The sequence below is a fragment of the Myotis myotis genome, unplaced genomic scaffold, assembly GCF_014108235.1.
Source record: "Myotis myotis isolate mMyoMyo1 unplaced genomic scaffold, mMyoMyo1.p scaffold_m19_p_12, whole genome shotgun sequence".
NCBI classification, from domain to species: Eukaryota; Metazoa; Chordata; class Mammalia; order Chiroptera; family Vespertilionidae; genus Myotis; species Myotis myotis.
Window position 1 is genome coordinate 20,697,482 of NW_023416316.1, and position 16,150 is coordinate 20,713,631.

At 40.9% G+C, this 16,150-nt stretch overlaps 1 protein-coding gene across 1 annotated transcript in view; it reads left to right on the top strand.

Moving 5' to 3' along the window:
* The window catches only part of LOC118667228 (protein FAM117B-like), a 53,502-nt gene that overhangs the window by 33,340 nt on the left and 4,012 nt on the right, over positions 1–16,150 (top strand). The window lies entirely within an intron of this gene.

A 16,150-nucleotide genomic window follows, 5' to 3' on the forward strand; every position in this document is an offset into this window, starting at 1 on the left:
TGGCTCAGTGGCTAGGGTGTCGGCCTGTGGACTGAAAGGTCCCAGGTTTGATTCCGGTCAAGGGCATGTACCTTGGTTGTGAGCACATCCCCAGTAGGAGGTGTGCAGAAGACAGCTGATTGATGTTTCTAACTCTCTATCCCTCTCCCTTCCTCTCTGTAAAAAATCAATAAAATATATTTAAAAAAAAAAGACAGTCTACTTTCCTCTCTCTCTCTCTCTCTCTCTCTCTCTCTCTCTCTCTCTCTCTCTCTCTCTCTCTCTCTCTCATACACACACACACACTCATTGCCCTATCCTCCCCACCCCCCCTCATTGTGATAGAGAGTCCATGGGCACACTAGCAGGTTCCTACCTCACATGCCCGGTATCCCTGCTTCCCTTCCTGAGGGTTTTCTCCTGTTCTACAAGAAATTACCAGATCGCTTACAGCATTGTGAAGGTGCTGGTTATTTAAGGCTCCCAGGGCATCTCTCAACCACTGAGATGAGAGTCAATGGATAAATACCAGAGCTTCCCCATCCCTCAGCGGGAGAATTCCGAGATGTGTTCTCTGTAGTCCTCCAGAGAGTTCTTAGCAGAATTGATTCATAGTGGACTTCCCTGCTCATTGATTTATTGACTTTTCTCCTTTCACAGTCTCACTTCCTTCACTGTCTCACTTGAACTTCCAGTAATACCTTCCAAATAAGCCACTATACCCAATTCCTTGTGTTGGGGGGGTGGGGAGGGCTGCTTTTGGTGGTAGTGGAGGGGTGGGGGGATGGGACAGAGGGGAGGCAAAGGGGATCTAAGATAGGAAATGATTTTGTAAGCTACCTCAAAATCTTTGAAACAAGTGAGTGTAAATAATTAAACAAATTAAATATTAAGTGCCAAGTATATTCATATGTTCATTATCTCTAATCCTACGAGTTGATAGCCCCATTTTTCAGATGGTAAAACTTAGAATAAAAGACATGAAAAGAATTGCTCAAGATAATATAACCAGTAAGAACTGAGATGCAAGTCCATAATTGCCATCAACATTTTTTTGCCTCTTGTTCTCCATTTTCTTTCAGGTGAAAGATTTTCTCTAATAGCCAGTAGTAGATTTCTGAATTGTTCTGTTTGCTTAACTATATTTTGAATGGGGAGAATTTCTTGCCAGTTGAACTTCAAGTTGTAAGTAAAAAAGCCTATCTTGATGTCTCCTAACAACAATTTATGAAACACTTTAAAGCAATTATTCTTCTCAAGCACGTTTCCAAATGTTGAAGCATATTCATTCACTTCGATCATTAAAATTCCCAAGAACATTCATTGTGGAGCCCGTAGTTCTGGTAATTATAAGCTTGTGAACAGGTTGCTTAGTGAGCTGAGAGAGACAAGACAGACCACATTCCCCTCAAGGAGCTGAGCCCTTTGTTTCCAGTCCAGCAGAGCAGGGCAGGCAGACCCACTCTTCTCCAAGAAGTCTTAATTGACTTGTGAAGTATGGGGGTGGGGGGGATATTTAAACCCAAGATAGCTATCTGTATAATGTCAAGCCCATGACAACATTGAATACTGAAGGCCTAAGTCCCCCAAGCAAGCCGCTTTCTGCTCCTCCTCCTCTGAGCCCAACCCGAAGCCAGCCCTGCCTGCACGTGAATAATCAAAGCCAGGCAGGAGACCCATCTCCTCCCTTAAAAATGCAGTTCTGCCCTAAATTGGCTGCCAATTTGTGCTTTTTTCCTTTGTCTTTTTATAAGAATTCTCTTTTATTTTTATCCTCTGTAAATGTTTTAGTATACATTTTACAGAGGAAGAAACAGTTTGGAAGAGGATCTGGATAGTTGGTGTTCACTATTGGCTTAGCAAACTGAAATGCCAATTGGGCAAGTTAGAGAGTTGTCCAAATGAGCTGTAGTGGGGGAGGCAAAGACCTGACTCTTAATCCACTGGTGAGAACATCACAACCAGGATGGTGACTTTGGGCCCAAGTTAACACCCTTGGAAAGTTTTAGAAGAGGGGAAGATTAGGTTTCTTGCTTATCTGGGCAATAACTCTAAAAAATGTTTTTTGAACCCTTTTAGAATGACAGAAGAGTTACTGTATGCCCATAAACCCTTTATCTAGCTTTACCTAATGCCAACATCTTACATAACAATGGTACACTTACCAAAGTTAAGAATCTGTTGTACATTAGGTGTCCTTGTGGAAGGAAATTGTATGAACCCCAGGCTGATGAACTGGATGTGTGCACAAGCACACACACATATATACACATATCATACACACACAACATAATAGGTACACACAACACATGCACACATGACATACATAAAACATACAACACAGAGATAGAGATACATGACGTACATATAGACACACAAAACACACATGCATACATATACACAGCATATACACAGAGAGAGAAATATAGACACACATACTATACATACAGATACATACGCATGCTGTCTCCCAGAATTAGGGGCTCTTGTTATACACACTGAGACTGTTGCTTGATGAAACTTGATTTAGTTGATGGAGGCAGTAAGGAGCTGAGAGAGAACTAAAGAACCCTGCTAATGAAAAATCAGGGGAAGTGGGAAGACTGATCCTTTTCTACCTGGAAATTGTTATTTCTTTGTGGAGATGGGGCTGCTGTCTATCATTGCAATAGTTCGGGTAGCAAAATCTGACCCACCTAGCAGGTTGAGGGAGACTGGTTTAAATAAGTGCTTATGTAAATTGTTCAATTCCCCCCCCCCCACACACACACACACAAACACACGCAGGGAGGGGGAGGTAGATTGCCTGGATCCTGAGGTGAGGGTGGGGCCAAAAATAGAACTGTCTTCTCAAGTTCTGGATGAAGAATAAGAGAATTAAGGGAGAGGGTGGAGGCTGACATCTGCCCCAAACCTGTTATGAGAGCATCATAGGCCTGAAATGGGTATCATTCATTGAATTATAGAGACGGGTGTGCCTTAGATATGTAGGAAAGTAGGAAAAGCAAAGACCAAGTGGACCAGATGTGTAGAATGGAACTTGGGACAAACCACAGGGATAATGGTCTACTTCTTTGCCTGAGTTTGTGTGGAGTTGTGTGGATAGGTGTATAACTTAAAGGAATTAGAGATATATGGATTAAGGGACTTGATAGTTAGGTTAGTGAGCATATTAATTATTTATTGCTAATTATTTATCCTGAGGTGAGGGCAGGGCCAAAAACAGGACTGTCTTTATCCTGAGACTTAGGGTAAAGTTCTGGATGGAGAATAAGAGAATCATGGGAGAGGAGACTGTCCAAAAAGAGTGTATTAAATGACAGTAAGGATTTGTTATCCCTCATAGTACCTGTTGGTCAGGAATTCAGGAGTGGCTTAGTTGGGTAGTTTTGGCTCAGGCTCACTCCTGAAACTAATGTAAAAATGTTGGCCAAAACTGCAGTTATAAGAAGGCTTGACTAGGGCTGGACAATTTGCTTCCAAGATGACTTACACACGTGAATGACAAGTTGATGCTGCTGGTTGGCAGGAGGCCTCAGTTCCTCACCCATGGGTCTCTCTATAGGGCTCCTTGAGTGTTTACATGGCATCGTGGTAGCTTCCCCCAGAACAGATGATCTAAGAGAGCAAAGCAGAAGTCCAGTGTCTTTTGTGATCTAACCTGGGAAACTACAGTGTGTTCTGTCTGCGCATCCTGCGGTTATGAAGGTCAGCTGTATTCATTGTGAGAGGGAATACCCAAGGATATGAATATCAGAAGGCCATCTTGGGAGCTGACTATCACATGACTTTTAGCTTTTAGGATAATTTCATTCAGGTTAAAAAAGCGTATTTTAATTATACCTTAAAAGCAAGTTGGTAGATTGGTGAAAGCCAAAGTTAGGTATCCCTGATAAGATGAAATTTACATGGGGACCTGAAGGAAATGTAAGTGATGGAGAGAGTGTTGAGAGATGAGGTCAGAGCAGTGTGTGTGTCGGGAGGTGGGAAGGTATGGATCATGTTTTGGCCACTGTAAGGACTTGGGTGTTTTATCCTTTCCATAGCATCAGGAGCCTTGCAGGAAATATATGCTTGAGTGCTTTTGTCTTCTTCCTCTCTCTCTCACCTGTCCAGTTGAAATGACATAAAAGATTTTGGGAAGCTGTGAGGGAAGGAGACCGGAAAGTGTGAGACAGAGTAGAGGACCTGGTAAAGTTTAATAGTAGAAGTCATTGTTATTGGTCCTTTTCTTGTACACATTTTATTTCTGAACTTGAGATCATATTCTCTCTGTAATTTTGTATTCAGCTTTTCATAATCATTTAACTAGGTCATTAAAAAATTTTTAATACATTATTATTCTTTTTTTATTCCTCACCCAAGGATATTTTTTTCCATTGATCTTTAGAGAGAGAGAGTGGAAGGGAGGGAGAAGGGAGATAGAGAGAGAAACATTGATGTGAGAGAGACACATTGACTGATTGCCTCCCCCATGAGGAGGATGGAACCTTCAACTGAGGTACGTGCCCTTGACCAGGAATCAAACCCGAGACCCTTTGGTGGTCTGCAGGCCGACATCCTAACCGCTGAGCCAAACCAGGCTTAATATGTCACTTTAAAAGATGGATAGTTCTTCTCTTGCTGTACATACTCACTACAAAATTAAACACTCTAGAATTATATTAAGGAGAAAGAAAAGTCCTCCCAAATACCACTTCCTAACCACTATTGAGGGTATAATTTATATTTTCCAGATATTTTGTATATTTGTAAGTCTGTGTAGAAAATGCTTATAGATATTTTGAAATGTTTTGTAATTGATTTTACTTAAATATCACTATCATGAGTACTTTTCATTGTCAGTGAATACCTGATAGAAAATATATTTTTCTGATTACAAAAGTAATAAATACTTTTAAAAAAGTATCATTTTTATGATTATGTAATATTCCATCATATAGACATCATCATTTATTTAAGTTACCCTGTTATTTCCACTATTTTGTTATTATGAACAATCCTGTGAGAATTACATTGGTAGTTTCCCTCTGTTTCTAATCCGCAATTGTAAGTATTAGAATTTCCATGTCAGGCTTTAATAACTATGCAATATGTATTTTCTATTTGCTCCCCCATCCCAATTTTATGCATTATAAAAACAGTAATAGGTCTCACCCTATTTTTTTTCTTAAAAATATTTAATGAACAAACCACATTGTAACAATGGTGTAAAATTTAAAAATATGAATAAAAAATCACAATCCCTTCACCATAATAAATCAACATTATTTTTCCATATTCTCATTTACTCCTTTTTCATTTACATATATATTTTTAGAGTAGGGCTGGGCAAACTATTTGTTGGATCAGATAGTGGTGTTTTAGGATTTGTATGCCACACAGTCTTTGTTGAAACCACTCACCTCTGCTGCTGTAGGAGGAAAGCAGCCAGAGACAGTATATAAATGAATGAGCATGGCTGGGTCCCAATAAAACTTTATTTATAAAAACAGGAGGCCATGGCCAACCTGTGTTTACTAACCCCTGTTTTAGATAATTGTTCTTGTAATTTAGATGAAATTATTTGACCATTCATGAACCAAACTTCTAACTTTCTGAAGTTGTTTTAAAATGTTAATTATTTAATTTCATTTGTTGTTATTTTCCCCCAAATCTTTTCAACCATCCTAAATCTATGAAGCTGAAGTTCCCATGATGATTTGCTATTAGTAATACAAAGAATTCAATAAATTTACTGATTATAAAAATACTGAACATTTCTTTGCAATGGGCTTCAAGAATGGCTCTTAAAAGAAAAATATTTATGTATTAACCCCACACCAGAGCATGAGTTATGATTTTATTCTGTCTTGATTTATGAGCTTACTTTTTGAGATTATGTTAGTGAAAAAGATAATACAGCCCTAGCTGGTTTGGCTCAGTGGACAGAGCATTGGCCTGCAGACTGCAGGGTCCCGTGTTCCATTCCAGTTAAGGGCATGTACCTTGGTTCCAGGCTTGATCCCTTGATCCCTGGTCAGGCTGCATGTGGGAGACAACCAATCGACGTTTCTCTCTCTCTCTCTCTGTCTCTCCACCTCCCTTCCACTCTCTCTAAAAATCAATAGAAAAATATACTCGGGTGAGGATTAACAACAACAACAACAACAGATTACCTCTAGTTCCACTAACCTAATGGGTACATTTCTAGTTCTTATCCACCTGCAAATGTATTTTTACCTGGCTGTAGTTATTTACATCTGTCCTTTAAAAATATATTTTATATTTACTATAATGAACGCATATTCTGAGCTATATAAGTTGGGCCATAGTTTTTATCTTCTAAAGGAATTTCAGCCAGAACTGGTTTGGCTCAGTGGATAGAGCATCAGCCTGCGGACTCAAGGGTCCCAGGTTCGATTCCCGTTAAGGTCATGTACCTTGGTTGCGGGCTCATCCCCAGTGCGGGGCGTGCAGGAGGCGGCTGATCGGTGTTTCTCTCTCATCGATGTTTCTAACTCTCTATCCCTCTCCCTTCCTCTCTGTAGAAAATCAATAAAACATATTTTTTTTTTTTTTAAAAAAAGGAATTTCAAACTGTTCTTACCTTATTCAAGGCAGCCCCCTCTCCATCATTCTAAGACAGCTTAACCTAATCAAGTTTTTTATTTGTGTATTTTCACTTTATACTATGAAAAATTTAAATGAACAGAAAAATTAAAAGATTAGTGTAATGAATAACTACATACTCACTATCTACATTCAGCAGTTGATACTATTTTACACTTACATAATTTTTTTCTTAGTCATTTGAAATTAAAGAGGAGATATCATGTTGCTTTACTCCTAAATACTTCAGCACATATCTCCTGAGAATAAGGCTCTTTTCCTGTATAACCATAATGCCGTTATCACACTTAAGATAACTAATAATCTCTAATATTGTGTGATGTCCAGTTTATATTCACATTTTCTCAATTGCTTCCAAAACATCTTATATAATTCCATTTGGAACCAGGATTTAAGGTTTATATATTGCATTCGTTAATTTGTCTTTTCTGTGTCTTTTAATCTAGAAGATAACCCTGACATTTTTCACCTTTACAATGACTCTTTGAAATGCCCAGGATACTTATCTTTATTCCACAGTCAGGGTTTGTCTGATTGTTTCCTCATGGTGTCATTGAGACTTTATCTCCTGGGCTTGACATACACTATCCGCTAAGTCTAAAAGTGAAATAGATTCAGGTTAAGCCTAAATTGATAAAAATATTTCACCATTTCACTCCTATCAACTTTGATTCATTATACACTCTCTTATATATAAAAATATGTCCCATTTGTCGTGGTAGACAAGATCTGCTTTGGAATCAGAGAGGCTTTGCTGCTGGAAACCTTGGGAACATTATTTAATTTCAGTGAAAAGGGGACTGGAAGACACTCGATAAATGCTTGCTCTCTTAGTCTCCTCTGTAGGTTCTGGATTTCACCAAGCACCACGAGGATACAGGGCGGGACAGCAGTAGATTTACAGTTGTTCGTATGGAAAATAATATAATAATAAATAACAATACACATAAACTCTGTGTTTTGCACACTCACAACTGGAAACCTACTTTTGCCCCACCCCGTAGATATCTCAAATACGTTTGAAGAGCTCACGATGCCTAAGTAAGACAGCAGCAGCAAGATGGCAATCATTTCAGCTGAGACCATATCCTCATAATGCAATATTAGCCACTGTGATCTTCTATCATTTCCTTCCTGGAGAGTTATGGCTGTGGCATTGAGGATTTAAGACCTACAGCCGGAACACTACTTACTACAAATCTCTCACAAAGCTGCTGCAATAAATCTCGTAGAGGAAAGTCATTGCATAAAAAATCCCCAACTCCAGGGAGCTTGCCATTTATTTTCCTAGAAAAGAAGGGCTGTGATGAGAGACACTCCATGCTCCTTTAACTCCATGGAACAGCACTCAACAAAGCATTCATCATGGAAAATTGAGTGATGGGCCCAATAAGACCAACTGGGAAAGGAAGATGGAAAGAGAGGTACCCCCACCCAAGGCCTGCTCAGGGATTTCCTCTTAGCCTGAGAATTGGCTCTGCATAGAATCAGCACAACTGAAGGTGTACTTCCTGAAGACTACCTTCAGAAGGCTAGTGGTCTAAACCTGGCCCAATCGACTCCATAGGTTTCTTTTGTCTGCACAGTATTTAAAGTGTTTTTATTTAGATCCCAACATTTAAAAATGGAAAATTTCACAAAGGAAGATTAAATCCAGAATGCTGTTGTCTCTAAACAAATTAGAATATCTGACAACAGTGGGTGGGATTCCTGCATCCTTCCCTCTTTAGACAGTGTGCATGCTCCAGTGTGCCGCACTGCTTCCCCTTCTACCGTACCTGCCCTTTAGGCAATGGAGTTTGCAACCCCTATACTAATCCATCACTGCCAGGGTCCAACCCCAGCAGGTCCAGGGGTCCCCACAGGCGTAGACGGAGTCGGCGAAGAAGGAAGGACACGGAGACAGCGTTCAGTTGATCAGCAGCCTAGCCAGGATCTCCAGCCAAGTTCTGGTCTGGATCTCCAGCGAAGTTCTGGTTAGGATCTCCAGCCAGGTTCTGTGTCCATGTTCTCTTGCTAGATTCTCCAGCCAGGTTTCCCAGGTTCCCCAGCCAGGTTCGGTCACCAGATTCCGTAGCCAGGTTCTTCAGCCAGGTTCTGGCTAGGTTCTCCAACCAAGTTCTGTAGCCAGTTTCTGTCCAGGATCTTTTGCCATGTTCTCTCCAGCGAAGTTCTTCTGTCTCTAGGTTCTGTGTAGGTTCTGTCTTCTAAGTTGTGTCTTCTAAGTTCTGTCTTGTTACATCTGTATTTATACCAGTTGATTCCAATCCTATCAATCTCTATTCCAAAGGTTAGGGTGTTTCTTATCTCCATTCCAGGGAGTAAAGATTATGTAGCTTAAGCATGATTGTTCGTAGTTAAAGTGATTAATTACCCGCCTTGCACTTAGTTAAGAGGTTTTATTCCCTCCCTAACTTCAGGGGAAAATCCCTACCTGGGGAAACAACCTTTCTCAGAGACCTTGGTTAAAACACATAGTGCCAAGAAGGTGAGCATACATATTAAGAACAGTATGCCATATATGCCAGGTCCCTTGAAACAGCAAGGATGGACTGGCTCCCAGCACATCACCCTGGGGTCCATTCTCTCACTCTTTACTCCCACTGTTCTTGTATTAGAAGTGAACTTATTGAATAGAAAACACAGATGGTCATGGAAGGAGACTTAACTTGGGGTGGTGAACACACAATACAATATAGAGATGATGTGTTATAGAATTGTATACCTAAAACCTATATAATTTTATTAATCAATGCCAATAAATGTCATGCCAATAAATTCAATAAAAAAATAAAAGAAAATAAAAAAGAAAGAAAATACAATTGACTGATCCCTCTTAATTCATGACCTCATGTACATTCAGAAGATATTTCTAACATGGCAGGGAAGCAGCGGGGGTAAAGCAGACTTCAGCTCAAATCCCATCTCTTCCTTACCCTGCGATGTTGTCCAACTTGCTCATTTTCTCTTGAACCTGCTCAAAATTTGTTCATTGCCAATGGCTATAACAGGATCTCCCAATTTTGGTGAGGACTAAATATAGTAATGTATATAAAGTGGCTGACGCTTTGCACATGCTCTCTTGATTCACTCCCTTTCTTGGTTTCTTTGCTTTATCTTTTCTGTCTCTTTGAAGGTGCCCCTTCCTTCAATATTCCACAGATGTTGGTGTTCTTCAGGGTTCTAGCCTTGACCTGACCTCCCCCCCCAACTTACACTTTTTTCAGACACACAAATTGATAGATTTCAGCACAATATGATTTTCTGGTGATTCCCCCCCCCCCCCCCACTTATCCACTTATCACTTCATTTCATAAACATTTTTCCTCTGCTGGGATACATTCTTCAAAATAAACATTTAATGGCTGCCCAACAGTCCATTGAATGAATAGATTTAATTTACCTAATCATTCCTCTAATATTGGACATGTAGGCTATGCTAACTTTGAAAGGCAAGAATGCCAAGAATGTTTTTCATTCCTGGCATTTTTCTGCTTTGGGATTATATCTCAGCATAATCTCATTTTTTCCTAGTAGACTCTTCCTCCCTTTTGGCCTTTTCTTCTCCTCCCCTCTCTTTCTTCCTCCGTGCCCTCCTGTGTCCAGAGGTTTAAAGTGTTTTCTCTGGTGTTGATCTGAAGAAGAGAGACTGTGGTATCAATAAGGAAAGTCGTCATGTACTTTGACAATTTACTTGTCAGCAAGCCCACTGTCCATTAGGAACCGAGGAGCAACAGCTTAATGTATAACTGTCCTCCACGTGGGTTTAGAAAAATGAATGCCTAGGATCTTTCCAAGTATGTGACACCTTGGTGGAGCAATGTCTTCAAAAGTGGAGCTAGTTTGTCTTCTGTACTCATATGGAAAGTCCAGAGAAAACTGCATCTAGATCAAAGAAGGAGTAAGTCCCATCCAGCTGAGATAAAATGTTAATTTGGAAGTAAAGGAGGAAATGTTGGGTCCAGTTAATGAATTTTAAGTGTCTGCTGTGTGCTAGGCATATTGACTAGACAGTGTCATTGGTCTGGGACAGCTTGGCTACTGAGTGGAAATGCATGATAAAAGTGAGAAATACATAGTCAGCTTTGATAGGGAAGTAGGGTGCAGCCTCAGACATAGGGAAGGCTGCCAAAAAGGAAGTAGTGGGTAAATGGATATGTGTGACAATTTGGGCATTGGTAACTCAATGAGTGGCTAGATGGCTGTGCTGGGACTCCGCTTCTCCTTACGGGGTGATGTCCCACCTGGAGTCACCAGGATAAATTAATGAAGACAAACAACAATCCTACACAAAGTATTTTGGGAGACTTTATGGTCCATGTGAAGCCAGCTGGCGGCACCGAACGAAGTAGGAAATGAAATGTCTCAAAGTAATAAGCCTTTCCCCACAAAGTTTTTATAGGTTAATTCCTTTTCCCTCATTGTGCTATCTTCTCCACTCTCCACCAGATTTAGCATCCCCTTCCTGCTGTAGATTAATAACCGTGTCCTATAAGTGGGGCCATTACCGAGGGAGGCAGAGAGAGGAGCATTTGCTATTTCTCTCTGAAGAGCCCATTCACGTGCTCTTTCTCTTGTGACTAGTTGGTAACTTGGATCCCAAGGAGTCAGTAGAGGTATCCAGCCTCTCCTGATATCTTGGAACCAAAGATACTATTTAAATGCATTCGATTCTTCACCGAATTTGAACAGCAAAATCCCATAAATCTTAAATAACAAGAGAGAGGTAAAGCTTCCTAACTGGTTAACAAAGTTTTGTCAAAAAATGTCTCCAGCCCAGAGAGGACATACATCCTTCAGCTGCTTCCACTCTTTAAGATGGAAAAACGCAGCCTGTCTAAGAAAGTAAGGAAAGGCAGGCTTCAAGTTCTCTGTCTTACAGGCTGGGACAGTACAACTAAATAAACCCAGTTTTTCTTAAGGTTTCTCCTTTTAGCCTAAGTAAAATCTGTGATCTATTGCAAAAGCAATAAAATGTGGAGAGAGAATGTTGGCCACTTTTTCCTTTCTTTTTAAAAATTTCTTTTCCTTTTTAAAGAATAGGTTAATTCCTTCCCCCTCATTGTACTATCTTCTTCACTCCCACCAGATCTAGCATCTCCTTCCTGCTGTATACTAACAACCATATCCTATAAGTGGGACCATCACTAAGAGAGGCAGAGGGAGGAGCATTTGCTATTTCTGAAGAGCCCATGCACACGCTCTTTCTCTTCTGACTAGTTGGTCAGTTACAGTTAATATACAATATTATATTTGTCTCAGGTGTACAGCATAGTGATTAGACATGTATATAACTTACAAACCCACCTGGCATCATACATGGTTATTACAATATTAGTGGCCTGGTGCATGAAATTCGTGCACATTAAAATGGAATTAATTAGAAGAAATATTTTAATATTGCTATTTGCCCTTTATCTATAATAGAAGTGTCACAGATGAAAGAAAATTAGTAAAATTTATATGAAAATAATATATAAATTTATTAATAAATAAACAACAGTGTCACGTTCCCCCGGTCAGCACCAGGCGGGGGACGCAGCCTCATGTCCCCCAGCATCACCGCGCACGCAGCCCCGCCCACCTGTGCCTGCCGCACATGCAGCCTCCTGCTGATTAGTCATTATGGCATGAGGGTGTCATAACCATTTGCATATTAGCTCTTTATTATATAGGATTATTGACTATATTCCTTATGTTGTACTTTACCATCCCCATGACTATTTTATAATTACTAATTTGTACTTCTTAATCCCTTCACCTTTTTCACTCAGTCCTCCAACCCCGGCCCGCTCTGGCAACCATCAATTTGCCCTGTTTATGAGTCTGTTTCAATTTTGTTCATTTGTTTTGTTCTTTACATTCTACTTATAAGTGAAATTATATGGTATTTGTCTTCCTCTGACTGACATTTAGCATAATACCCTTTAAGTCCATCTATGCTGTCACAAACGGTAAAATTTTGTTCTGTTTTATGGCTGAGTAATATTCCATTGTATATATGTACAACAGCTTTTAAATCCACTTGTCTATTGATGGGTATTTGGGTTGCTTCTTGGGTATTGCAAACATTACTGCAATGAATTTAATGCTGCAATGAGCATAGGGTTGCATATATTCTTTTGAAATAGTGTTTTGAGTTTCTTCGATATATGCCCAGAAGTGGAATTGCTGGGTCAAATGGGGGTTCCATTTTTAATACTGTTTCCCACAGTGACTGCACCAATCTGCATTCCCCCCAACAGTGTACAAGGATTCCCCTTTCTCCATATCCTCACCAACATTTGTCATTTGTGGATTTACTGATGATTGGCTGCGTTTTCTTCTCTTTATTAAGCCTCATTGGTTTTTAGAAAGAGTGGGAGAGAATGAGAAAGAGAGAGGGAGAAACAGAGAAACATCGATGTGACAGAGTAACACCAATAAGTTGCCTCCTGCTCATACCCCAACTGGGACCAGGAATCAGACCCACAACCTTTCATGTACTGGGTGACGCTTCAACCAACTGAGTCACTCTGGCCAAGGCTGGCTGCTTTTTCATTTTGAAGCCCTGAAAGGTTCATTTTCTTCCAGGGAACCTTGGAAAAGAGAAGAGTTAAAGAGCAGCCTCAAGGAAGTCTAGACCACAGAAGGAAAGTTCTTGTCAGGATGTTTGTCATTTTTTTGAGACTTCGAAAAATTTTTTGTGTTGATGAATTGAACGCAGTCCCAACTATTCTGTCACAGGAAATAAAACTCTGATCTCAAGTCAAATTTCAGAAACACCCAGGAAAGTGTGTAAACCTAGCAAAATCCCAATTCAGCTGCTCTCTGGCACTCTTCAGCTCTTTACAAACACTCCTGCCCTTTCCCCCCTTGATTAAAGTGGTGGCTGTGGCATGAGAGTTCACTAGCTAAGTTTATGGCTTGACTGTAAAAAGGCTTAGTTTCCTGGATCACTCCTCCTAGCCAGCCACACCCATGTTGCCACCCACAGTTGCCTCCCACTGGCGATTGTGAACGCAATCAACTTCTGACCTACAGAACTCTGAGCTAACAAATGGGTGTTGTTTTAAGCTACACATTTCACAGTTTGTTACACAGCAATAGAAAATGAGTACACCTCCCTTCCTCTTTCATTCCTCAGGAAAACACCCCGAGAAGACCCATTACTCAGCTGGACACTCTAGGAAAAAAGGGCATCTCCAGAACAGAGCACCATACTGCCCTCTGGTGTAGCACTCTGATAAAGCAGGCATGTACAAGTAACCACTCCCTTTCTGAGAAAGCATCTAGGCCAGTGGTTCTCAACCTTCCTAATGCCGCGACCCTTTAATACAGTTCCTCATGCTGTGGTGACCCCCAATTTCATTGTTACAAATTGAACATAACTAAAGCATAGTGATTAATCACAAAACAATATGTAATTATATATGTGTTTTCCGATGGTCTTAGGCGACCCCTGTGAAAGGGTCATTCGACCCCCAAAGGGGTTGCGACCCACAGGTTGAGAACCGCTGATCTAGGGCTTCGGAATCCTGGTTCATAAAACTGTGGAAATATTGATGCCGACCTAGGTCAGGAGTCTTCTTTTTAGAATAAAGCAGATCCAGCTAACAGTTTCACCACATCCAAATTTCCCTAAAACATGCAGGGAGAAACCTATTGCACACAGTAACACCACATGAACAATAACAGGGTAAGACAAAGAGACAGCTTATGAGGAGAATAATAACACGATAAGAAAAAGAGGCAGCTTATGAGGAGCAGCTTATCAAAGACTCACATCCTCCCACGGCTCAGTTCATGGTCCAGAGAGGCATGCCAGGGAGCACCCCTGCTCTGCCCAGCAACCTGCTCCCACAAACCCCAGTCCTGGTGTGCTGTTTGACTCCCCTACCCACACAGACGCTCCTGGGGAAGAAGCCTGGCTCATCTCCTTACCTAATCACCTGCCAAACCCTGTCAGGCGTATTCTTTTTTTTTTTCTCTTTCTTTTAAATTTATTGCGGTGACATTGGTTAATAAAATTCTATGGGTCTCAATGCACAATCAATTCTATGTTACATCGTCTGTATATTGTATGTGTGATTAGTAACCAAAGTCGCCCAAAGTCATCATCTCCTGCTGTCACCACATATTTGACCCTCTTAACCCTTTACTACATCCCTTATTAACTCCTGCCCTACTGTCATCTCCTGTGGAACTACAAAAAGGCATTTTGCCAGCCTAGGTGGCCTCCCCCTGGGCTCCACTGTGGTCCCACTCCAGGAAACAGAAGGTCCTTCCTAGGGGGAGGTAGCCCCAGGCCTCTCTTACTCCCTGAGTCTAGGGAGAGAGGAGATTGCAGAGAGGCCAGAAAGAGTGCCAGGCGGCCTGAGCACTCTAATTTCTTTCCTTCCTACATTAAAAACACCATGTCCTGACACTGTGGTCCAAGAAATATTAAACCTGATCAACTCATATCCGCACCGTTTCCTTGACTGTAGGGATAGAACGAGGCTTGGCAGAGTGAATGGAACCTTGATTTCCTCCTAGAAAGTGAAAGACCCTACATGATTTCCAATGGTTAACATCATGTAAGAGTCCTCATTTTTATTTAACACCCTTTAGACTGAATGGTAAGAGCAGGACTTTGGCTTGTATAGCTTTGCATTCTTCAGGGCATCGGCAAGGGGCCTGGCGTATTGCAGGCACTCTGTATAAGTGGCCGTTGAGCACATACACAGGTATTATGATTTAGGGGGTTTGTGGAAAAATAGGATCACGCAGGAGTAAGTGTTTGGAGAAGGCTACTTGTGAGGTCGTGCTGTGGGGGTGTCTTGAGGACACACTATTTCAGAAGAAGTAGCTTTCAGAAGCACAAGAAAGGCTTTTCTTTTTTAACGTGTGACCCAGATGGCAATACCAACTAATAATTATTATGATAATACATTTTTTGAAAAAAGAGCCCAGGCTTGACCATGTCTGGCTTTAAATTATAAATTGGCTCATTATCAGTAAAAAAACTTTTTTGCAGCACAGCCATGATCCATGGTCCAACATCAGCCTGTTGGAAAAATCAGGCAGTCATTTGTACATGTGGTATTTGGTGCACAGCTTCTCATTGGGGATAATTTTGTTCCAAGATGAGCATCAGGGACAGGAAATCAGACTTTGGTCAGATCATCTGGAAAACAGGGCTAATTGGGATGCCTCCCTTGGAGGTTTGCTTCATTACGGTTTAGTTGAGAGGTTGAATCAAAGACTCCTCAGCACTGTGCTCAGCCTTATTATTAAAATACAAAACCTCAAACTGCTCAGGCTGTTTTAGTTGGTTTTCAAGCCTCTCTGTCTTTCTGTTACATGAAGGCTTTCCTAGGAATTTGCCTAGATCCAGCGTACAGCCTCTTGACTTCCTTCTTCAGAAGCATTTGAACTATTATTTAGCATAGAATATAATGAGGCTTAGATACTTCCAGGTCCCAAGCGATGAGAGAAGGCGCTGGAAAACCAGGCGGAGCCGAGCTTGCTACCACAGTCGGCCTGGTGGAGAGAACACAGGCCTTAGTGCCAGGTGGCTCTGAAGTGGAACTGGAAG